We start from the raw sequence: 19,832 nt of genomic DNA, 5'->3' as shown, positions 1-19,832 counted from the left end.
GTCCACAGAAGTGTACAAATCTGTGGGCTCAGAAAATGAAACTAATTCCACTGGCTGAAATTCTGAAGATACATATTTAAAAAGGCAACAGTGCTACTCTGATTTGTCACCCATGCTATACTCCCCAGACTTACCTTTTCCACCCCCAAACAGTAGCAACTGCAACAATAAACTGTTTTGCCTGCCTGGAAAAACAGAAGAGCATCTCCACAGAGGCTGTGGGATGTCTGAGTCTCTGCAGGCAGGAAAAGTGGTGGGAAACTCTCATGGGACAGAGCAAGATGGGTCATTCACCTCTTTAAATAGACTTAAGTGTCTGAATCATCCCTATCTTGGTGTCAAGTCCTAAAGGACTTGGACAGATGCCCCAAGTCTGCCAAAAATTTTGGATTAAGCCAGCTGTTAATTTGTACCCATATCTGCCATTATGCAGTGGGGACCAAATGTGTCAATTTACTTCCCCGTAGCTACAAATGTCTGGGGCATAACTCAAGAAGCCTCACATGATTCCTGCTACTCCCACTATCCTACAAAGTCAGCTGGTATTTTAGGATGGATATAGTGACCAATATGGTGGCTCTTGGAGGAAATGGCTTGTTTTAAAGTGCACTACCATCGCTTCCCTTTTTTCTTGGAAGCTAGATAACTGTTTAGTTTCACTATATTAAGAAAGTAAATTCTCTCTGCAGAAGGGAAGAAACAGTTAGTTATACCAGCACATGCCAAGTGCTTTGCACCATCTTCTCTACCTGGCAACATCTTCATAAATGAAATCATAAAATTATTCTCATTTTACAGATGAGGATACTGCAGCTCAGAAGGATGAAAAACCTTGCCTAATGGCATATATCTAGCAAGAGGCAGAGCTAGGTTTCGAACCCTGGCTCTTTCTGCCACCCTACACCACCTCTCTAGGTGCAGCCATACCTGCTCTGACGATGCCGTTGTTGGAAGTCACCCACCAGCCCCTAAAGCTGGGAGAGTCATGGGAAATCTTACAAGACTCAGCTTTGAATGCTGGGGTTGCCTTTACTTCTTTCCAGGGGGCCCCCAGCAACCAGGTCTGAGCTAGGTACTGTCACCTGTCCTCTGCCACTTTGTGCTGAGACACAGGTCAGTAGAAAGTAACAGCGGCTACATTTGGGCAACTAAAGACTACTTTTGTCTGGAAAACGCGCCCTCCATACAAGCCTGGAGGGCTCTGGAATTTTGATCTATTTCAAGGTTCAAGGATACCCACACTATCACTCTTGTCTCAAATCTCCTGGTTTAGTAACTCCAAGAGAAAGCCAAAAACAACCATGTTTCAAAAAGTGTAAGAAGAAAGATCTCTGGCTAGGTAATGGGTCCAGATCCAGAGAAAAATATAGGCATGATGCCTCCTAAGTCTGTCTTTCCCTAGACAGACACTCAAGCCATCCCTAATCCTTATCACTGGTCGTTCAGGCTCCAAAAATACCCTCAAGATCTGGGGTTTCATCTAGAAACCCCATCATCGGTCAGGAAGTCCTCCCCATGTCCCATATCCACATAAAGCACAGGTCCCATGGTTTCAGTTCCTTTCTTATCTCCCACCCTCTCCTCCTGCTGCTTTGGTCTTGGTTCTTTTGTTTTCTCTGATCTTCATTCAACAATAAAAGATAGGAATGAACAAACAAAGAGAGCAAATGTGGATTTTTTTGGAGGTGGTGGAGTATCTAAATATAGATAGAGTTTTTTTTTTTTTTTTTGGAAGACGGAAGTTAGCACATATTACACTATTTGGGGTTGCTGCTTTCTTTGTTCTATAGAATGAGATGATACTGCATAGTGGCAAGAAGAAAAAGGAGGAGAATAAAAAAGAAAAAAGGAAAGGAACCAATAGGAAATGGTATCTGTTAAAGTGCACGGTGGGAACAGTTATTCAGAACTTGTCCCTCCGGGTCGCCTGTCGGAAAGCTGAGGAAGGCTAACACTTGTCCTTGGCCACTGAATCAAGTAAGACAGATGAACAGTTCTTACACAAAAAGAATAAAAAAAGAGACACTGTATCTGAAATCCTTCACTACATGTAGTTCACATTCTGAAAGCCAACATAATTATTTGGTAGAGAAACAGTGTCTTTCAAAGCTAACCCATCCTGAAATAACAGCTGGGTGACTTGTACAGGGTCATGATTAGCACAGGTACACTCCGTGCATGGAAGAGTTGGGTGTCGAGGGTCTGACCACCAGATTTTTTAAGTAAGTCACTAAAAAATAACAACTATTAGGCAAAGGCAGGCAGAACTAGGGTAAGACATTTAACAAATGAACCATGCTCCCAGTAAAAGGGTGGGAGTAGTGCAGAGCTGGGGCTCTTGCCCAACCATAGTCTGGCTACCAACTGACCTTTGGCTCAATTGAGGACACTTGCAGGTGCCTTGGAGTGGCGCCTTTCGTGCAAACATGGCATGGCACTAAGGCATGGCACCAACATGTCACCATTCCCTAGGGACACCCTGACCTTAGGTGCTAAGGAGGTAATGAGATAGAATCAGAGAATATTGAGCTTTTGGTAAAGAGCCTTAGCAATCATGTAGCATTCCCGAGGAAGACAGAGAGGCCTTGAAAAACAATTATTGCCTATGGTCACAGGACTTATTAGTGGTAATCAGGAAAAAAAATACAGCCAATTTCCCCTCCAATGAAATGCAAATTTCCCTCAGGAAAAAAACCAAAAAAACCAAAAAACAAACTTAAAATCTTTCATAGGTAGAGTTGACACAAGTACTTCTAGGTATATCACAGTCTTTTGGTGCTTCTCTGATGTTAGTTCTATAATCACTTACTGAATCTTCCACGTGTTTCAGAATTCAAAAACTAGTTTAAGTTTTTGATGATCTGCTCTGGGTGCAAGCTTTTTCCAAAAGACACAGTAAGGGCAAATCAATTTTACTGATATAATGTTGACTATACAATCCCTTGCTCAGATTCAAGATGCAAAATGTTAGCAAAGACTCACATTAAATGATGAGAGAATTTTAAAGTTGCAAAATAACATATATATACATATAAATATATATGTATATGTGTATATATATGTATATACATATATATGTATATACTAGGATCTCATTTAAGTTAAAAAAAAAATTGAAGACCATTAGTGTATGTTCATTCACACACACACACACACACACGCGCACGATTGCATATGCAAATGCACAAAAAGACAGACATATAGCTAACATGGATTACAAATAGAATAACACATTGTATAAAAGGGAGACTTTAGCTTTCTATGTTTTATATCCTTGTATTATTTAAATTCTATTTTTGATAAGCATGCATTCATTTACTACTTACTTTTTATTTTATTTTTATTTTTTCTGAGACAGAGTCTTGCTCTGTCACCCAGGCTGGAGTGCAACAGCACGATCTCAGCTCAGTGCAACCTCCACCTTCTGGGTTCAAGCAATTCTACTGCCTCAGCTTCCTGAGTAGCCGTTATTACAGGTACATGCCACCATGCCCAGCTAATTTTTTGTATTTTTAGTAGAGACGGGGTTTTACCATGTTGGTTAGGCTGGTCTTGAACTCTTGACCTCGTGATCCTCCACCTCAGCCTCCTAAAGTGCTGGGATTACAGGCATCAGCCACCGTGCCTGGACTACTACTTACTTTTTAAAACACTGGAGCGGTCATTTAAACTTTGTACATAAATACCTATATTAGCATCTCTATAAAATGAAAATTTGACATCTTCAGCAATGTCCTTTGAAAGGAAGATAGAATGGTTCATAAAGTTCCTGGAACTACAAATGCAGGTCTTTATTTAATAACGACTGGTGAAGATATATTTAAATTTGTGACGATAACTCCTGATAAAACCCACTCTGCTCCCCTCAATATGTCCTTTGATATCCACCAACAGAGAGAAAGTTGTGAAGAGAATCCCTGAATGGCTCAAATTTAGCTTTAGATGAACAGTGTCACATCTCATTCAGGTAAAACAGGCCAATCCAAGAGGGACCCTCCCTTCCAATCCCATCCCCAGCTACCTTTTCAATCGCAGCAGGATACCAAATTTGTTACTGAACCACATCTTCTTGGGTGGTAATAACTTTAAAAATATTACACTAAGAAATAGATGTGGCCAGGCATGGTGGCTCATGCCTGTAATCCCAGCATTTTGGGAGGTCGAGATGGGCGGATCACCTCAGGTCAGGAGTTCGAAACCTGACCAAGTGGTAAAATCCCATCTCTACTAAAAGTATAAAAATTAGCTGGGCATGGTGGTGCGCGCCTGTAGTCTCAGCTACTCAGCAGGCTGAGGCAGGAGAATTGCTCAAACCCAGGAGGCAGAAGTTGCAGAGATGAGATTGCGCCATCGCACTCCAGCCTGGGTGACTCCATCTCAAAAAAAAAAAAAAAGAAAAGAAAAGAAATAGATGCTCACTGTAGAAACAACAGAAAATGCAGGTGAGCAAAAAGAACAAAATAAAAGTCCTTTGTAATATCATGATTTAGAGTTTCATTTATCATGACTTTTAAACGCATGTGAATTTTAAAAAATGTATTAGACCTCACACTGTTTTGCAAGTTGCTTTTTTTCACAACAATAAACCTCAAATATCTTAATAGGGCAATCATGTGATATTTTACAGCACTTTCAACTATACCATAAAAATCTATCCTTCAGATATATAACAATTTCCCTATTATTAAAATACATAGGTTGTTTCCAAGTACTAGCATTCAATGATGCCTTGTATACTCACATCATTAGTAGGTCCTTAAATCACTTCTTTTAAATACATTTCCAGCTTTCAGTTCCTAGAAGTATGCTGGGTGAATGGATTTGCACATCACCAGGATGTCTTGAAAAGGCTATACCAATTTTACAACCCTTCTCTGAGGCAGTGAGTAGAGGTACTCAAACCAGGCAATATAATTCATATTTACCTTTTGCCAAGTGGAGACATTAAAAAGCCAATCTTGATACTTCTTTAATAGCTAGTTAAACTGAATAATTTTCCATCTGTCTGTTAGACATCTAAATTTCTTCTTTTATAAACTGTCTGTCTGCCAGACAGGTCAAACTGAGTGACACTAAGATAACCTCTGGTGACCAAATGTTCTCATCTCCCAGGGTACTTAACTGAGCTATTAATGTGGATGTCTCAGCTCTGTAACTCTGGAGAGACTGAAATGGCCCTTGGCCTCTACCTGGTCTTGAGATATGGTAGACAATATGTCCCTTTACGTGAATGACAGACAGCCCCACAGACAAATCTGTGGACAATTTGACCCTACGCTTGGGTGTACTGTGAGCCTAGTTAGTTACAGCAAGGAAAGGGGATGATTAGCTTAAATCATGGACAGAATCCTATTTGAGCCAGTACGTTTTGCTTATGTTTAACTCTAGATTAAAATTTAAATATTAGGTTTTTGTATTTTATATAGGCAGGTATTTCCTTTCAGCATTTAAAAATATCAATCTGGGTCGATGCAGTGGCTCATGCAGTGGCTCATGCTCATCCTAGCAATTTGGGAGGCCAACGTGGGTGGATTGCTTGAGCCCAGGAGTTTGAGATCAGCCTGGACAACATAACAATCCCTTGTCTCCACAAAAAAAAAAAAAAGAAAGAAAAAATTAGCCAGTCATGGTGTCACACACCTGTAGTCTCAGATACTCGGGAGGCTGAGGTGAAAGGCTCGCTGGAGCCTGCAAGATTGAGGCTGCAGTGAGCTGTAATTGTGCCACTGCACTCCAGTCTGGGTAACAGAGCAAGACTGTCTCAAAAAGAAATTCCAAACCCTGGCAGCAATCCTTGTGAACAGGTTTTGTGAGGGAGACTGCACATAGCATATGGATGGATGTTAAACCATTACTCTTGTTAGAAAACCGTGTCAAATCATACACCCACCCAGCTGACAGGCAGTGATTCAACAGTAGCATTCAAGAGGAGTGCCGTGTGATGATGTTTATCTATCATGGCCAGATTTGTCGAGATGTTTGCAACATTTGCTGCCAAGGATCAGAAAAAATAAGATTCTCCTTTTAGGGTCTCCATTCCATCTTTGGAATATATAAATCTATGATTTTGCTACTTCTGTTATCAAAGCTTAATTTTATTAGGTTACCTTATGATATAGACAGAGGCATAGATATTAATGGGCCCCATAAGCAGTCACAGGATTTCCACACAGCAGTAGGAGGAGCACAGGAGAGGAGTAAACCCAGGAAGCAGAACTGTCATTAGTAGGGTGGAGAGGATGAGAATTTGCTTTTTCTTTTGTTTTGTTTTGAGGGTACATATCAGTTTCCAGGGGAGCTTGTAAAGTTAGAAAGAGCTTTCAGATGATCAATTGAGAATCATCTCTGTACGGTCTAAAGTACTGACAGCACATCCCCCGATCCTTTTTTTAGGCTATCTAAAAACACTGAGAGTGGATTTTGAAAATCTATGCAAAAGACAGAAAAGCACCCATCTGTTTTCCTCTCTTCTCACACATTCTGAAATATACCTGTCTTGAATTGCCATGGCTTCCAACTCTAAAGTCTAAGTACTATCACTGCATCTCTAAGGTTCACTTAAGTTCATTACAAAGGTTAGCTACATTTCATTTCTGTTTAAAGAGAAAGTAATTGGCCCCACTTCTAAACTAACTTTTGTATATCTAAACATCATGCTACTTATAAACACTTTTTTTTATCAAAAGTAAAATTCCAAGGATATCCATGTGAACATAAACAACATTGAGGTCAGAAGCATCTAGGCCAGCAATATCACCAAGGCTTGTCAACTTAGGTCTATCATAAGAGGAGAGCTAGAAATATTAATCCCTTGTTTTATTTGATGTTGATGCATCTGAGAAACTGGACTAAATACCTCTGAATTTTCCAAGAAACCAGGTCACTTTTATGAACACTTTTAGCTGTTCATAAAAGTGATTTATGCAAAACAAAAACCTCTTAACTGTGATACTTGAAACTAGAAAAACTTTGAAGGAGATGTCATATGAGCAATTATCTATTTTTTAGAGAGAGACTGTGGGGGAAAGAGTGGTGTAGAAACAATGGATTTAACAATATAACCACATCTGTCTACACATTTTTCTTGAGCACTAAGTATGTCTAAGATGCACCATATGCAACAGAGAGGAACAAAACTCTGCCTCTGTATCAGAAACCTTTGTCATCTCAGAGCAGTTTGTCTCTTCTTGTTTAGTTTTTATGTTGTTGGTCTATTTTCACTCAGTCTTGTTCCATCCTGGATAACTGACCAGAAATGTTCTACATATATGTCAAGATTAAAAAAAAAACAAAAAGCTTAAGTAGCTTAAATGGTCTTTAAATGGTTTTATTTTGAATTAGCCATATAACTTTTCTGTGCCTCAGTTTCCCAACCTATAAATAAGGTTGGTTAATGACCTAAAAAGTCCTAAGTGAAAAAATTCTATAATTCATTCATTCACATTCATGTGAACTGTCTAGTATGTGCCAGGAACTGTTTTAGGTCCTACAGATACATCAGGAAACAGAGACAGAGTCCCTGCCCTCATAGCACTTCTGTTTTAATGGAAGGAGACAGCATAAATAAATAAATATACAAACAATGTCAGATGGTGACCCATTCTATGGATAAAGCAGGGCAAGAGCAGTAGGAAGTGCAGGGGCTGTAGAGGTGTCAGTGATCAAGGAGGCCTCACTGATGTTTAACCACTGTGCAGTCAGGGGACGGGTAAGCTCACGTGCAACAGCCCTGAGGTGAGGGCATGCCTGGTGGGTCTAAGGAAGGCTGAGGAGGCCAGGGTGAGTGAGGGCAAGAAAGGGGAAGACAGAAAAGGCAAGAGGTAGCAGGGGCCACACCACATGAGGCTCTTTAGCCAATTCGGATGTTGGAAATCTATACTTTAAGCCAGGTATATAGCTAGGTGTTTGTAGTTTATCAAAGTCCCTACTATGAGGACTTTCATAGACAGTTGATAAAGTGGCCACAAGTAAGGACTTTGATAAAGACAAACTACAAAGGCCTAGCTGTACATCTGGTTTAAATTATAGATTTCCAACATCAAAATTGGTTAAAGTTTGAGAAGAAATTAACTCATATATGAAAATATTGCACTGCACTTAAAAAGTGGTTACTTCCTGAAATATAACCCTGTTTCCCTGAATTTCGCTATTAAGTAACACTGGAAATTCTCAGGATGTATCACAAAAATGATCATGACTCACTCGGCAGATGTGTACAGCCACTGCCAAAAATAACAAGATTTGGGGGACCAGGGCCATGCTACAACAATGCCTGACCAGGCAGCCCTGCCTCTTAAGGGCTCCCCCAGTTCTGGGCTCACTGGCTAAGACAGGGCAGAGTAACACATGCAACTCCCAAAGAGAAAGACTTAACACATCCTCTAGCTGGTTTTAAATTAGGTGTAACAGCACCAACTCAGAAATATTCACTTTTACTTTTTATTGTCACTGTGGGCCAATATAAGTAGAGTTTTGTAAAAAGTCTTGGTGAACTTCAGCATTTATAAATTCCAGAGACAGGCTGAAAGAAAGTCACCAAGGGGTCATGAAACATTTGGCAAGAAAGTAAAGGAAGAAGCAGGGGCATTATCCTCAGAAGCCGGCATCTGACCTGGCCCTCTGCCCCGACCTCATCCTCTCCTCCTTGAGGTCTTCCTCAGCCCTTTCTCAGAATGTGGGCCCCCTACTCTTCACCTCCCCATGGTCACCAGTGGGGTGTGGTACATGAAACCTGCAGTGACCCCCAAATAAGTCCTACTGCAACTAAGTTTTTTGTTTTTTGGGTTTTTTTTTTTTTTTTTTTTTTTTTTGAGACGTGGTCTTGCTTTGTCACTCAGGCTAGAGTGCAATGGTGCAATCTCAGCTCACTGCAACCTCCACCTCTCCCAGGTTCAAATGATTCTCCTGCCTCAGCCTCCTGAGTAGCTGGGATTATAGGTGGCCACCACTATGCTTGGCTAATTTTTATATTTTTAGTAGAGACGGGATTTCAACATGTTGGCCAGACTGGCCTTGAACTTCTGACCTCAAGTGATTTGCCCACCTTGGCCTCCTAAAGTGCTGGTATTACAGGCATGAGCCACCGCACCCGGCCTGCATCTAACTTTTAAGACAAGGAGTAGTGGGTGGAGACAGCTGCACTTTCAGAAAAAGTATTACAAAGCAGGATCAGTTGACATTCAATCTTTAAGAAAGCTGCATGATTTCCTCAGGCTCCAGAACTCATTTTGCAGATTGTGGCAATGAACTTTTCTAACTCGAACTTTAGGAATTAGAAAGAAAGGCTGTCACTACAAGAGATTGGGTGTCTGGCTGCCAGAGGTCGTCTTATAGGGCCAACTTTACCTCTGTGAATTCACCAAGTGTCTGAGGCCAACTATCCCCACCCACCTCACCAACCTGGTCTCATCAGGGCTGACTGAACTCAAGGATGACTCATGCAAACAAAATTCTCGGATGTTCCATATGTAAACCCATACATTTACTGATTTTCCCTAAGAAAAGCAACTGTCAGGAGGACCTGATGCTCCTGTTTCTGACCAGCAGTTCCTTCTCCACAGCAGGATAGAAGGAGGTCAGGGGCAACAAATCTGAAGCCAGATGCAGGCGTGCTTAGAGGGGGAACTGGAATGCAAACCCAAGTCCATCAGCCTCCAGAGCCCAGCTCTGAAGCAGCTGGTTCCATCCCAGTGACTCCCATAATGGCATGACTGCTCTACTTCATTGGGTTGAAGGTGTGACAAATATTAAAGCATCATTAGACCTCGACTCTTCAGGGACCTGGGTCTTTCTACGTTGTCTATGGGAAGGGACTGGTGTAGATTCATTCATAACATGACATTTATAGACCTGGGATGAAGGGATGAAGTCTCCATCCTCTTTCAGATGCTCAGATTGAGAATGGAGACCGTGCAGGAGAAATCAGAATATCATGCAGCCCATGCAACAGGTGTGGTGGATGAAGGCAGACAAAGAACCATCAAGGGAAAGTATGTAATCCAGCATCAGCGCATTGGAGGGGGAGAGAAAGGCCCCTATGGACAGGCGACACCATGCACAGGCCTTCCAGAATTGTACAGAGGTAGGGAGTCACTCACTGAAAGAATAAGCTGGCAGATCAAACAATACATTAAAGGCTCAAAAGTGTGACACTGTGGGAATCATAAAGTTGTTCCACATGGATAAAGTACAGGGTACACGTTGGGGAAAGCTAAGAAACAAGGGATAGAGCAAGGTCTAGGTTGCTGCAAAGTTTAAATTTTTACCAAAGGTAAGAAGGCATCATTAAAGGATTCTGAGCTGCAATCTTCAAGCCCAGATTTGATTTTCAGAGATCATTCTGGTAGGGGTATAGACTGACTCAGGGAAAGGATGCCAGACTGGAGTCAGGGAGGCAGGTTACGATGCTATTACAGTCATCAAGACAAGGCAATGAGGAGGTGAAGGAGGGAACAAATCCAGGGACAGTTATAAAAGCAGGATGGACTGGGGTAAGGGAGGAAGAGAGAGTGCTCCTGAATAGCTTCTATGTTTCTCATTTGGGCAAACTGGCAGAGCCAGTGAACAAGACGAAAACTGGGATGTTGGTTTTAGACACAGTGGATCTGGGATAAAGATGTCCAGTGGGCAGGGGCATATATGGGCCTGGAGCTTAGCAGGTTGTGCTGGGAAGAACAGCAGCAATGTGCGGGCATTATCCCATGAGTGCCAGGTCACTCCAGAAGCACAACAGCCTGGAGACACTCAGAGGGTGCCTGTGAGGTGCCAGGGACCTTGCCTTCTTTCTCTAATGCAGTCCCTTGGAAACTCTGTGACAAAGGCATCACCATCCCATTTTACATCGGCGAAGACAGGATCAGAGGAGTTAAGTACCTTGCCATGGTCTCATGGCTGGTAGGTGACCAAACTGTGAGTCAAACTCAGGCTCCTGATGTCAGAACCAACTCCCTTGCACCATGCTCCTCCCAACAGGCAACACAAGTGGTATCATTTTACAGTCATTTAACATATTAAGATCCAAAAAAAAAAAAAATGGATTTTTAAAAAATTAAATCTCATTTCAAAATAATCTCCAAGCTCTAAGGTACATATATGGTGACGAGATGGTAAACGTCATGTTTCCTAAAACATCCTTGATTCTGGCAAAATTTGTATGACAGGTAACTTTTAAAGAACAGGCTGATGTAAATAATATAGGCATTATCAGCACTTAGAAGGAAACTGATTTCTTATCTAAGAAAATAAGGGTTTATGAAATATCCTTAAAACCAATCCTGAGGCTAGTTTTGATTCTGCCATTAACACAAAATTATACCCTTCAAACATCTGCCCTGCATAGCTCTTGTATATAGCAAATTCTTGGCAATGGCGTATTTATCTTATTTGTTCTCAACCAAAAATTCAAACTTGGTGATTATGTCAGAGGATACTTTCTCAGACTGACACCTCTTCTTCATGAACTATGCCACAACTTGCACCTTGCTTTATAATTCCACAATAGCAGTTATATAAAGGATGATGAGGATGTTGAATAATTAAGTGCTCCATCGACTGTTTCTCGAGCAATGGCCCAGGCAAGTGACACTATCCAAAGATGGGCTTGCCCAGGGTTCTTCTTAGGTCAAGACAAGAGAATGAGAGAGCCACACAAGCATTCATTTGCAAACAGCCTAATTTATCTAAGGTGGATTAATTTTTGACACCAAAGATTAAAGCAGGACATGAGGAATCTGAGGAACAACTGGCTTAGAGAGTGTGATATCATTTCAATAGGTCTATGGCATTAAGAGGCACAAGAACCTGTTCTATCTCCCAAAGACATGCTTAGGAAGATGCTTTTGGGTCTTCACATGTTTGCAACATCTAATCCCAAAGACTCTTGGTTTCCAGTCGATTCTTAAGGTCAGTCTCTGTCACTTGCTGCTGAGGACAAGATTTTCCTCTATATTCTTAAACCTCAGTTTTACTTCTTTGCAGATTTTAACAATGTCTGTCTGCACTGCTCTGCCCAGACGACAAGGGCTGCTGGGATAATTAAATGAGGTAACACAAGGAACCACTGCATATACTGGGAACCATATCCCCATGAGCTGCCACAATTCATGAGATTGCTATTGACTTACCTTTGGTAAGCTCTAAATGTAGCCTGTTTCTTTTACTGAAGATTCAAATATACATTTTAAAACAAGTATTTAAAATACAGTCAAGAATCATTCTTATCTAATACAAGTGATCCACTAATTTTCAGTTTTACTTTTTCAGGTCTTTCTCCTGGCAGGGGGCTGGGGGATGCATTCATTCTACAATTAGAGAGGACCCAAAGGCTCCAGATGTATTTGTGAAAAAATGACAAAAGATCATCAAAAATTTTCTTTTTAGAAAGCCACCTTTTTATACTGGCTCAAATTTAAGACTCTTTTCACCACTCTTTAAAATATTTTAAAATCCAAACAGGTAAAAGAAAATCTTCTTGGTCCCGGGTCATATTTGAAAATTTTTCTTTTAATGTGATGGATTTCTTTTATGCTCAAAATTTTTCTTTAGTGAACTTGATCAATGCAAATTATTTAGCATGTATTTCTTTTCTTTTTTTTTTTTTTTTTTTTGAGACGGAGTTTCGCTCTTGTTACCCAGGCTGGAGTGCAATGGCGCGATCTCGGCTCACCGCAACCTCCGCCTCCTGGGTTCAGGCAATTCCCCTGCCTCAGCCCCCTGAGTAGCTGGGATTACAGGCACACGCCACCATGCCCAGCTGAATTTTTGTATTTTTAGTAGAGACGGGGTTTCACCATGTTGACCAGGATGGTCTCGATCTCTTGACCTCGTGATCCACCCGCCTCGGCCTCCCAAAGTGCTGGGATTACAGGCGTGAGCCACCGCGCCCGGCCTGCATGTATTTCTTGAGTATCTTCTTTGCATTATGCATTGCTAATACCACAGGAAAGAAAATAGGCAAACATTCCTTCTCGTATTTGAAGACTGCAATCTAACAAGACGACTAAGATACACACACAGATACAACAGGATAAGGGTCATAAGAAAAGTCAAAGGAAAGAAACAGCTACAAGGGGATTCAAGAAAGGCTTTACAGGGGACTAGGAAGTGGAAGAGAAATTTAGATGCACAGGCAGAGTAAAGAGCAAATAAAAAAGTATAGAAACAGGATAGCACACAAGTGTTCAGGGACTGCTCAGCAGTTCAGTTTGGCTGACATTAGGGCAGAACGGGTTTAAGATTTTTGCTACAGTAGTCAATACATGCTTACTCCTGTAAGACCTAATAAGACCTAAGATTCTTGTTAATTCTTACAGTTGTAAATGAAGATGCCAACTCTTGCCAGAGGGAAAAAGAGGTGATGTTGAAGAAAAGTATAGGGGAGGGGCTGGGCATGGTGGCTCTTGCCTGTAATCCCAACACTTTGGCAGGCAGAGGTGGGCAGATCACCTGAGGTCAGGAGTTCAAGACCAGCCTGGCAAACATGGTGAAACTGTCTCTACTAAAAATACAAAAATTAGCCGGGTGTGGTGGTACACACCTGTGATCCCAGCCACTCTGAGGCTGAGATAGGAGAATCACTTAAACCCGGGAGGTGGAGGTTGCTGAGCTGAGACCACACCACTGTACTCCAGCCTGGGCAACAGAGTGAGACTCTGTTTCAAAAAAAAAAAAAGTATAGGGGAAACAAAATTGGCCAATTATCACTGTTCACAGTAGTTGAGGCTGAGGGTTTATACCCCCCTCTCCACTTTGTATGTCTGAGATTTTCCATTAAAAAAAGAGGGGGAAAAAAAATGAAGGCCAGTCGATCTAGGGAGATGGTCAGCTGATGATAGTGCTAGTCAACTGAAGAGAGAGGGCGGGGCCGAGGTCAGACAGACTCTTCAGGAGAAGCAGACACAGAACAATGTGATTACATGGCCACTGTGCCTGTTTTTCGGTTTCCCATGCCTCACACTCCTCACACTTCTCACTGGGAGAGAGTAGCTGGGGTCTGCTACCAGGTAAGCTGGTGGTAAGACAGTCTAAGAAAGATGGAAGAACTGTCCTCAACATACCAGGTGTAAACACACTGCAGGAGTTCATTTGGTAATGTCAAATGTAATCTTTATTCATGCTTGAAAAGCCCGATAAGCTAAAGTGAAGAAAATCTAAAAAGCAACTGTGCTCCACTACCAAGAGAAAAGCACTTAATGTTCTGGCATATCCGCTGCCTTTGGACTTGCAAGGGCAAATTCATACATATATGCACATGATTTCTCTTCTCAGAAATGTAGACTCACAGGGAAATACTGCTGTGTAACATGCTTTTTAGTTTAAAAACTGTACAAGAGCATTTTATAACACCAGTGTAAAGGCTGGATAATAGCTCACTAAGGAACACTTTGACCTAGTATTTCTTAACCCTGGACAAGAGTCAAACATTAATACTGTTAAATAAAATGTTTTGACTTGAGATGCTCTCTCTCAATATTATTTTGTTAATATATACCAATATATATACAAGTTCAGAGCTGTGATATGATAAAGTAATTATTTTTATTGGGGGAGAAGGATGGTGGCAACTTTCCTATCACAGAAATAACTCCATTTTCCTTTCAAAAGTATAGGCTGTTGTGGTTTTAGGTTTTTGTTTTTAAGTTGTAAAAGCAATATATGAATATGCTACGGGATATCCTTCCTCACAAAATAAACACACATCTGGTATCACGAAAAGTAATAAAAGTTCCCTGCCTTCTTTCTACCTCATTCTACTGCCCATAACTGGTTACTGGTCTGTCTTCTACACATTCCTGACACTTCTTTAAATACATGGAATGGAGTATATGACACATGTACACAACTTATGTACACAGAGATGTACAAATATGCATACATACAGGTATACACACACAGTGTACTCTACAATGTACAATATGCATATATAATGAGGATTTTTTTTTTTTTTGAGACAGGGTCTTACTCTATTGCCCAGGCTGGAGTGCCATGATGCTATTGTGGCTGACCGCAGACTGGACCTGCCAGGTTATCTTCCTGCCTCTGCCTCCCAAGTAGCTGGGATTACACATACATGACACCACATCTGGCTATTCTTTTTTTTTTTCCTGTATTTTTGGTAGAGATGAGATTTCGCCATGTTGCCCAGGTTGGTCTTGAACTCCGGGGTCAAGCAATCTGGCTTCTCAAACTGCTGGGATTACAGGTGTGTGTCACCATGCCTGGCCTTTCCAGCCTTTTTTAACATTTCCTTTGTCTCTGCCCCTGGAATCAAGACAGCTCCTAGAGGTGCTACTAGTTTTTGCATAAGAACACACAAAATTTACACAATAGGTTAGACTGCAGGCCCATCCATCCCAGCATAACATCTGAGATGGCTCCAGGGAGGGAATTAGGAATAAGGCCCGTATGTGACTCTGTCCTCAAAACTTGAACACACTTAGCCTTCTTTTAAACAACCTACAATGGATTCTTCTATGACTGATTCCAAATCCTTTGCAGTTACTACTGCCAGCTATATCCATCTTGGAGACTCGAGTTCCTGGTATTCACGCATAAAGTCCTGGAGAATCTCCTTTTCCACAAAACTATCTCTTTGAAGGATGGTTCTTGTCCAGATAGTCTAGATCAGGGGTCTGCCAAGTATGGTCAGCACTTGTTTCTGTAAATCAAGTTTTACTGGAACACAGCCATGCTCATTTGTTTGTATAATGTCTATTGCTACTTTCATGCTTCAACAGCAGAGCTAAGTAGCTGCAATAGAAACTGAATAACCATAACCCAAAAAGCCTAAAATACTTCACTACCTATCCCTTTACACAAAAAGTTTGCTGATCTGTATTTTAGAATATGATGAAAACAGATGTTTTTCTTTATCAAAAATTTTAGAGGACCTGAATCATATATATCTAGAATCTTTGTCTAGGCTAAAGAGTCCATTTTCTACTAAAAGACAAAAAAAAAAAATTAGCCGGGCATGGTGGCGTACACCTTTAGTCCCAGCTACTCGGGAGGCTGAGGAAGAAAAATTCCTTGAATCCCAGAGGCGGAGGTTGCAGTGAGGGCTTCCGGTAACCTTATCTATCAGAAAGGAGTCGATGGTACAGATTCGAGACCTGCAAAAAATTTAAAAAGAAAAAAAAAAAAAGACAAACCAAAAGCACTTTGGCTCTGACAACAGCAGTGTCAGCTGGCAAAGGTTTAAACACCTGAACTCCAGGAGGAAAAAATCTGTGATGTAGCATTTGCTGATTTCCATGGCTTAACTATTCCCACCATGGCTTATTTCAATCTAAAAAAATGTGTTGCCACTGAACACGGAGTTAGGAAGAGATAAGCACAACTGCTACTATAAACCAGATCTGAAACCACTGGCTCCTTAGGATACTTACTATCAATAGCTTAACTTCAAAGTCAAAGACACTGAGACCTAGAGAAGGTGTGTCATACCCACTGGCTTGAACCAACTGGAGGTAGTTTCCCTGTGAGTCTGGCAGCCTCACAGGGAATTACTTCCTATGCAGAAGGAAGAGTAGGGGAAAGAAGGCAAAGGAAGTTCTTTGCCAGGCACATGGTGATACGTGTTGGTTTTTACCAACATTTTCACACTGTAGGACTCTGGTTTCCTCAGCACATGCCTTTGAAGCACACTTTAGGTAGGGGGTATTCTTCACACAGGACCAGCTTTCATGTAAACCATCTGTCAATGAACGATCTCAATTAACTGGCAGTTATTTAAGCTATCAGACCATAATTTCCAGAAAGACTAGGACTGCATCTGTTGTGCTCTCTACTTTCCTGACATCCAGCACATAAATGGACACATAAGAAATAGGTGGCCAATAAAAATCTACTGAAAGAATGAAGGAATGAGACCCCACCAACAAAGTGGAATTTTTTAATACAAAGAACACAGCAGGTGCTCAGAGTTTAGATCCCATTTCCTTCTCCCATCTGTGCACTGTGCAACACACACAACATGCTCACGTGCATGCAACATTTCTCAAATAGCCGCTGTAGCATTTAAACTGATCCATCAGAGCACAAGAGGCTCTATGGATGAAGGAACAAAAGGGAGGATGGACTTAGAAAATTTCTTCTTTCCATGTATATATGCGTACCATCTGTCTTGAACTCGTTCGGACAAAGCACGAAGCTAAGGAAAGGTTCCTGTGAAGGATCTCACCTACTACACTCCAGGATGGTGGAAACTGCTTTTTGACAGGGGCTGAGGAATCATCACTCAGAGTGACACACCTCTGAATGTGAAAAGTGAAAGAACATCAACACTGGGAATCATTATTTCAATAAACCTAAGGCTAATAGCCTCGCAACTGCAAACAGAAATGAACACGTGAAAGGGAAGGCAAAAGCATGCCTCCCTGTTCTTTTGGAAATAACATCCTGACTACTTGGTAACTCTCACACGAACCCCTACACACTTGGCACAGTTTCCCCATTGACACTTCTCTGAGTCCATAGGTCCTGTTTGCATCATCACTGTTGTAATCCTGATGGTCCGCTCTGCAGGCACAGAAACAACCAAAGGCAGGTGTGAAGCCTTGCTGCCTTTTCAGGAGGCTATCAAGGTTCATCACAGCTTCACGTGGGGACCTAGTACTTGGTTTCCAAAGTGAGATCAAATTTGGTTCCAGATACCAGAGGTTAATACTATCCATGGCACGGGGTGGTGTGTGTTCCCATTCAGAGGAAAAGGAAGCAGGTCCAATGAATGAAGCCTCTAAAGCATTTCCTACACTAGCATCCTCAAAGTGTGGTGCAGAGAACGCCTAGGGATGCACAAGGTCAAAACCACTTTCATAGTAATCAAATGTTACTTTTTTTCACTCACACATTTTCAGGAGTATACAGTGGAGATCTCAAGAGGCTACATGATATGTGATAATGCAACAGACTGCAGAAGCAGCTATCGGAATCCAGCTGTCTTCAATTATGCTTGACATCGAAGAGATGTGCAAAAATGTAAAGCAATGCCATTCTTCTCAATAATTTTCTGTTTTGGAAAATATAGTTCTTTTTCATAAAAACAGGCAATGTTAAGATATAGCTATTTACTATTCTTTTTAAATTAATTATTAAATAGAGTACAAATATGGATAGATATAGCTCACATAAAAGCTCCTTAAGACACTAATTTTTAAGAGCGTAAAGGGGTACTGAGTTCCAAAAAAGTTTGGGGACTTCTGCCCTAGAGGTTGTCCCCCGCGGAAGAGAGTTATGTGTGTTGCAAGAAGGTAGATGCCATTATGATGTGCTAGCTGAATGTGGAAAAAAATGACTTGGTCCTAACTGCAGCCCTAGCTCCTTTCTGGATCTCCGAATCAATCAGGGTGGGCTCTGTGTTCAATCCTCCCACCGAAGGGTCTCTTACCCTTCACCCCATTTTCCGTTTGCCCCTTGGAGTTGATTCCCGGATCTGCCCGCACAACTTTAGCAAGGATTTCCCTACCCAGCCAGCCGGGCCTGGGCGAGGACCCTCAGTGCGGGCCTCACACCCTCGGGGTTAGGATTCCCAGGGCCAGCCGTACACCCTAGGCAAGGACTTCCAGGACAGGACGCACAGCCAAGGCTAAGAGGGTATAGAAAAGCCACTTCCAATCCCTCTCCCCGGGTTGACACAGAATGGGGACATGGCGGAGACGTGAGTCGCCAGAAACGCGTCCCCAATCCTCCCCAAGCTCGCCTCCGCGTTCCCGGGGCCGCTCTGCCTCGGGCACCGCGGTAAAGGCCCGCACCGACTCCCGAGGAGCACAGGGTGGGCGGCGCTCCGTCTGGGGACGTGAGTCGGCCCCGGCGGTACTCACCTCCGGCTGCACAGTGGGGCTCCCGCGACCGGCGCTCCAGACTCAAGCTGCGGGTCCCGCTCCCGGACGCCGCGCGGTTCCAGCAGCCGCCTCCGCGCTCCTCCCACTCTCGCCCCAGGGGCCGCCGCGCGATGGACGGAGCAGGGGCGGGGCGTGCGGGCCGCGCACCGAGGAGGGGGCGGAGCCTGCGGGCGCCCCCGCGGGCCTGGAGGACTTCGCCCCGGGCGGGAGACTAGGGCGGCGAAGGGGCTCCTCCGCAGGCAGTGGGAGGGCCGCTCCCTCAGCCAGGGTCCGCTTCTGCCAGCCGGGGACCTGGGACGAGGGTGTCTGTTGTTCACTTTGGGGCTTAGCATGTGACTGCCCAGCGGGCGTTGGGAAGTGACCAAAGGGCGGGGAAGAAATGGAATTGTTTTAAAAAACTGATCTGGCCATAACTGCAGAGGCTTCATTAGCTGGCTGCCCCCTTACGGGCGGTGCCTTCGCCCGCCTTTCTTCTCACTCTGTCTGTCCCCACCCTACCCACCCTCTCCACCCTCGCCTTAATTCTTTGCTCAAAGCCTGCCAAATGGGCATCGGAGTCACGCTGTCAGAATATGGCTTCAACATTACTGGGGCAAAAGTGCTATGTGTAGATTTCCTTGGACATGTTACGTAACACCACCTTCTAATGCACGATGCTCACCGGTCTGAAGTCAAAACAATGGCTGGGAGATGGCACCAAGTGGGCTTTCACAAGACCTGCTTTTCATGTTGGTTGGAGTTGTGCCCTCTTGGGTGAATGTGAGTTCAAAGAAATGATTAGATATTTCTAGATGAAAGTTGGTGAGGTTTTCCTGCCCAAATTATTTGGAAAGTTACTGAAGTTTTCTGAATTAGCAGCGTATAGGATGAGTAAACAATAGCCAATGCTAATACCCACTGCTACCTTATACTGCCCTCCTACTTTCCACAAAGCCCTGTGATCGACTCTTTCCATGTGTTATTTAGTTCAGCTCTTCCAAGTTCAGCACCCTA

At 42.7% G+C, this 19,832-nt stretch overlaps 1 protein-coding gene across 2 annotated transcripts in view; it reads right to left on the bottom strand.

Annotated features, from left to right (window-relative positions):
* ACO1 (aconitase 1) overlaps positions 1-18,896 on the bottom strand; it is a 68,426-nt gene extending 49,530 nt beyond the window's left edge. Inside the window, exon 1 of one of the 2 annotated variants that reach the window (XM_017548312.2) lies at positions 18,819-18,896. The gene's annotated coding sequence lies outside the window, so the exon portion shown is untranslated. Of the gene's footprint in view, positions 1-17,183; positions 17,248-18,818 lie in introns of those variants that run through there. The other variant, XM_037745620.1, reaches the window with a different exon arrangement.
* Positions 18,897-19,832: the final 936 nt, after the last annotated feature.

Source organism: Cebus imitator, unplaced genomic scaffold (genome assembly GCF_001604975.1).
Source record: "Cebus imitator isolate Cc_AM_T3 unplaced genomic scaffold, Cebus_imitator-1.0 Scaffold206, whole genome shotgun sequence".
Taxonomy (NCBI): Eukaryota; Metazoa; Chordata; class Mammalia; order Primates; family Cebidae; genus Cebus; species Cebus imitator.
The sequence above is the reverse complement of the archived record's forward strand: the minus strand, read 5'-3'. Positions and strand labels throughout refer to the sequence as shown.